General features: G+C 38.3%; 1 long non-coding RNA gene across 1 annotated transcript in view; it reads right to left on the bottom strand.

The window, feature by feature from the left end:
* Positions 1-1988: 1988 nt before the first annotated feature.
* LOC139083832 (uncharacterized) overlaps positions 1989-6000 on the bottom strand; it is a 52118-nt gene continuing 48106 nt past the window's right edge. Inside the window, exon 5 of the long non-coding RNA XR_011540801.1 lies at positions 1989-2557. This is a non-coding gene — a long non-coding RNA (uncharacterized lncRNA). The remainder of the gene's footprint in view (positions 2558-6000) is intronic.

The following is a 6000-nucleotide window of genomic DNA, read 5'->3' as shown; positions in this document are numbered from 1 at the left end:
ATGAAAGAAAATACAGGAGGAGCAAGTAGGGAAACAAGGTATACAATATTAAGAAATCAATTACAAGGCAACATATAAGTAGCATAACATAATATAAACTACAATGATAGAATTTCATTTCTTTAAAATTAGTGCTTAAGACTAAATGATCTCCTAAAACTAAACTTCTCTTATTCTATACACTTTCTTTATAGGAAAATTTCAGAAACCAAAGCTCCAAATTAACAGAAAGAAAAAAAGCTAGATGATTTTTCATCTTTAAAAGAACCCTGTTAATTTCCTAAGTAGAATAATTTCTAAGAGGGTTATTTTAAATATTGAGCTCCCTCTAGTGAATTCAAACTGTGATATGCCTTGCTAATTTCAGAGCCCCAAAAGTATTTTCAGAAACTCAACTCTCCTTTAGGAACTGCTAAATATAAGGGAGCACAGAATAAGGAGGTGATTAAAATGAAATGCAGTGAACATCACTGAAGGTACGAAAAGTAGGACCAAGTTCAAAAATTTAAAGAAAAATGGATTGGCAAGGAAACGAGCTTACTGGAGACAACAAATGATGAAGTAGAATGGTCTTGAAGTGACCTATTGTAGAGGGCTCTGAAGTGTAAACTGAGCAATTCAGGTTTGATTTAATATAAAAGAAGGCATTGCTATAGTAGAGTTATCAAGAGAATGACATAAACATAATGTTTGAAAAACTTATCATGGCAGTTGTATAGAGGATGGAGTAGAATTGGGAAGAATGGAGACAGGGACACCAATGCTATGATATAGGCACTTAGATGACAAGATCGTGAAGTGACAGAACAGTGCAGCAGAGACAGTTTCAGAGACTCATCACATCCAGGAAATATCATCTAGAAAAAATGGATAAGAAAGGAGTAACTTGTTCCAGAAATGTGCTTACATTTTACAGGGCTCCTGTAAGGTTATTTGGAAAATGTCACACTTGAGAGATGTTCCTCCACAAAGAAAGCATAGCAAAATCTTGGGCTGTTGAAATTAACATGAATAGCTTCAGAGATCTCAGCACTAGAAAGCAGCACACATGTAGTCGGAAGAACAAGTTATAAATCTTTGATCTGAAAGTACTGTGAGAGTATAAAAGACTCAGTAAGATCATCTGGAATGACGTCACATCAGCTGCAGAGGTGTTGAGGAATCATCAGAAAACTATGATTACATTATTGACAGAATCATTTATTGCATCAAGAAATGCGAAGTTTTCTAGATTACTAACATAGGAAATGGAAACAAAAGCACAAAACATGCTCTACAAATGATAATATACTTCAATGGCAAAATCTCAAGACACTGAAGTTTATGAGGTTAAGTCAAGCCGAGTTTCTCATTCAACTCAACTATATTTGTTGAAAAAGAAACAGCAATCTGGCACATAGCATTTTAGAAAATGTACGTCAACTTAAATATGATTTGAGTGCTCAATGTTAGAGATACTGTACTCTGAAAAACACCTTCCTTTTAAAAATGTCAACACTTTCTTAATGGTGCATAAGAAAGTATAGATGATTTATAAGCTATCTACATGGATTCTGGTTAGCTTTTTTAGAACAAGAGCAAAGAAAGCCATGTTGACATTAGCTGTGTTGTTAATAACACAAACAAGGCAGAAGTGAAACAGTTCGTTGGCCTCAGCCCAGAAGGATTCTGTGTTGGCCAGATTTATAAGGTACATAACAAATGGCAAGATAAAAGTGTTTTTCGTATTTTCTAAAATAGTAATATGAACATATGAAAATATATGTTGTACCAACAAGTAGAAAAATAGCTTCTTCATGTGTGTGTTTATATAGATTTCTTATAGTATCCAAAGTGTGAGATGCAGCAGTCTTAAAACGAAAGGACTCCAAGTAAATTAATAAATTCAAGATGTGAGATAGAAAAATACTCTCTAGCCACTAGGGAGAAACATGCAATAATCACCCTGCTGGGTGTCTGGCATCATCAAAAAGTTTAGAAACCAATAATTATCTTAAAATTCTTTAATGAAAATATAACAAGTATATTACATAAATACAATATAAAGTATAATAACTATAAGCACACATTGGTAGAAGGGTTGTGTTAGACTGTGTTGGCAGATTAGAGCAGGGGTTCTTAATACCAAGTCTGGGCTGAGCGTAGAATCATGTGGGAAACATTTTAAAAGTCCAGATGCCTTTGCCTTGTCCCAGATTCAGTAGGTCTGGGGTAGGGTGTGGAAATCTGTATTTTTTAAAAGCTTTTATGTTCAGCCATGTCTGGGAGTCACAGGACTAGAGAATAGACTGAATAAATCAGTGAAGGCTTATCAGGAAAGGTGGGCCTTGAGCAGTGGTTCACTCATACAATCATCACCAAACATTATTTACAGAATAGCAACTATTTTCCAGGTACCAGGAATATAAAACTAAAAGTACACCAACAATTAGGGCAGTCGTGATAATTCACATGAACGAGGTATATACAAGATGCCCAGGGAGCTCAGGAGAGAAATATTTATATCCAGCAGGATGTTCAGGATCATTTCCTGGAGGACGCGAGGCTGCAGCTGAATCTTAAAAGACAGAGAAGAGAAAAGGCTTTAGAGAAAAGAGAGGAGGACAACAGAATAGCAAGTGTAAAGAGAGGAACAGTGGAAAGAAAGCTGAGAGGCAAAGACATTTATTAAAATTAAGTTTCTAAATATTGAAAAGTTTAAATATACAAATGATTTAACAATTATTCATGTACGTTTCCCAAATGAAATCATATTTTCATAATGGAGTAGTCCCCAGAATATGTTAATGCTATTTTTGGGAATATATAGGGAGTGGAAAAAAATGTAGTATCAAGATCTGAATCCCAGCTTTACCATTTACTACCTATATGTCCTCAGGTAAAACACTTACCCTTTCTAAGACTCAATTTCTGCTTTTATAAAATAAGCTTAATATTACTTTGTAAGGTTTTTATTAGAAATTAAGCACAAATTGCATCCACTACCTTCACCCCCACCACCACCTCTGTTCCCAGTTTCAGCCAATAGTGCTATCATTAATCCATTTGTCCAAGCCAGAAACTCTGGAATTATGGTTGACTATTCCCCAAGGCCACCAACAGCCCATATGACCCTTTGCATGATTTTGGAAAGATCCTCCTTGCTCCCAGCAGATGTAGGCCATGCCAGAGCAACAATCAGGTGAGCCAGGCTCACATTAGCCTTGAGCACCCACTCATCTCCTGAGCAGTCACCTTTGTGCAAGGCAACACACCTACAGAACTGAGGGCAGCATTCCTATTTTTCCTTTCCCTCAGTGTCACATCCCATCACTCTCCCAAGTACTATTATTATTGTTTTCCACACAAGGTTTGAGCCTGTACAGTTCTTGCTATCCCCAAAGCTCCCTAGTCCAACCACTAACACCTAACACAAGGATGATTTTAACAGCTTCCTCACCCTCTCTGTCTTTGCTTCCTCTATCACCTACAATGCAGCCAGAATGGAACTTTTCAAAGGCAAATACAATCAATCACCTCTCTCTCTACCAAAAACCTGGCCATGGCTTTCCATTGCCCTAGGAAAAAGTAGAGGGTACTTCCTGGGTATCACTTTATGGGTGTACAAGGTCCTTCATGACTGACTGGTTCTCTTCTTTCTTCTCCGGACTCCTTTATCACCATTCCCCACTAACTACACTGCTTTCTGGCTTCTTGAAAACTGTTCTGGTTCCTCTGCTTCTTTGTGCATTCTCTGAAGGTTTCAATCTATTAACTTAGCCAACTCCTGCTTATATTTCAGGTCTCAGTTTATATATTACTTTTTCTGGTAAACTTTCCCCCACCCACTAAGTAGTTTCCACCTCCCTTCTATGTCCTTCTTCACCCAATGCTACCCTTTTCTTTCCATAATATAGCATTTATTCTATACTGTAATTTTATGTTTAACTGATTATCTTCCTGACTGGGCAGTAGTGCTGTAAGGACAGGCAACATGCCTGACTTACTGACTGTCATGCTGTTGTTCACCATGTACCTGTAATGCAGGGGCTGTTCCACAAATATTTATTAAGTTGAACTAAATAAACATTAGTCAAGCAATTAACACAGTGTCTGCCACACAGTTAGTGCTTAATAAATGGTAGCTATTAATATTGCCATTGTTATTATTTAAAATATTATTTACATTCCATTCACTTTACAGTGCTCAGTGTGTGAAAGAAATCAGTTATTTCAGGGACCTGTAACCATGGGGAACATAAGAGTAGGGGCAAGAGGTGCAAATAAAATATTTCTAAAGGCACAGAATTACTTCTAGTTTTTATATCAGAAAAAACATGTTAATGTAGGAAACGACACTTCATTTAAATGAACATTGATCTTTAAATATTTTTAGAGTAGTCTCACCTCTTTGTTCTTACTTTGTCCTTAAAATAACCCTTTTGTCAATTAATAATAATGGATAGCATTTATTGAGTGTTTACTATGTGCCAGATACTGTCTAAAGATTACTGCATAAATCCTTGTAACAACTCTATGAGAAAGGTTTTATCATTATCTGATGAGGAAATCTAGGTACAGAAAATTAGTTAACTTTTTCAAGTTCCCCAAATTATTTAAGTTGGGTTCTCCAGGAAGCCGTCTTTGAGATGGAGTTTAGTGTAAAGAATGTTTATTATGGAGTCCTGTTAAGATCAATATTTGTAGAAGAGAGAGGAAGGAAGAAGGATTGGGAAAAGTCAAGCTCTGACGCAGGCCTGACAACAGCTTAATCCATCCCTTGAGAAGTTCCAGAGATAAAACAGCCCATCAGAGTTGTCCCACATTCATCCCAAATGGCCAGGTCTTGGTACCCTAGTCTCAGTCAGTGGCCCACCCTCAGAAGGATGGGCGCATGGTTGAGACAGCTCACTCAAGCTGAAGCTATTCCTGGAGGCGCTGAGAACTAAAGTTTGATGGTCAACAACACTTTCAGAAGCTGGGCAACAGATCCTTCCTTAAAGAGAGATCTTGATGGCACATCACAGTGTCCAAAATAGTCCATCCCTTGTGCTGCTTGAATCCTCTTCCTATATATGCAGCGAACAGCTCTTCAGAATCTAGTAGCCTATCTTCCTGGGAAAAACTTAGAAAAGGAAGGTTAGTCCACACCTTGTCTTTGAATGGCAAGTTAATACTCATAGTCTCCCTTGTCTATTATCTTTTCCAGATTCCTCTCACCCTTAGCTAGCACTTCTTCCAGTTTCAGTGGCTTAACTGTTGGCATGAGACATCATTCCTGAAAGGTCTGAGCCCCTAGTCATTATACACCTCTCAGGGTGGGGTTGCTGCATTGCTCATTAACTCTCACAATTGGACATGAGAGTACCAAAAGGGATGCAAGTGTAACACCTCAGTGCCAAACATATACTTCCCATTCCCCATTTTGTAACTGAAGCTCTTTGTCTTTCTGATGTTCAGGGTCAATTATGCCTGCCAAGATGGTGATTTCACTTCTTGTCTGCTGGTCCCTATAAACAATGAGCCTGAATTACCCAGGCTTAGACATAGTTTGTAGTTCACTGGGAATTTTTTTGTGTTCCCTGGTGACAGTGCCCCCATTTTGGGCAATGAGAACTCTAACAGATCCCAGAGTTGTAAGGAAAGGGAGCATAAATTTCCCAAGTGGAACACTGGGAGTGATTACAAGCATGGTCACTCCTCCTTCCGCGCCTTAGTTCCTGGACTTATGTATTCTTCCAACTGGAAACATAGTACCATATAAAGATACTTGATTGAGGGTATGTAGTGAGTTCTAGAGAACAGCATCCCATCCTCCAGGGCCATCCCCGTAGCCTAGTGATTAAGTTCAGCATGCTCCAGTTCAGTGACCTGGTTTGGTTCTTGGGCACAGACCATACCACTCGATGGCAGCCATGCTGTGGTGGTGACCCACATACAAAATAGAGGAAGATTGGCATGGATGTTAGCTCAGGGTCAATCTTCCACAGGAAAAAAAAATCACCTCCAAACTGTTGCTTC

Source organism: Equus przewalskii, chromosome 6 (genome assembly GCF_037783145.1).
Source record: "Equus przewalskii isolate Varuska chromosome 6, EquPr2, whole genome shotgun sequence".
In the NCBI taxonomy this organism is placed as follows: Eukaryota; Metazoa; Chordata; class Mammalia; order Perissodactyla; family Equidae; genus Equus; species Equus przewalskii.
This window is presented reverse-complemented; position numbering and strand designations above follow the sequence as displayed.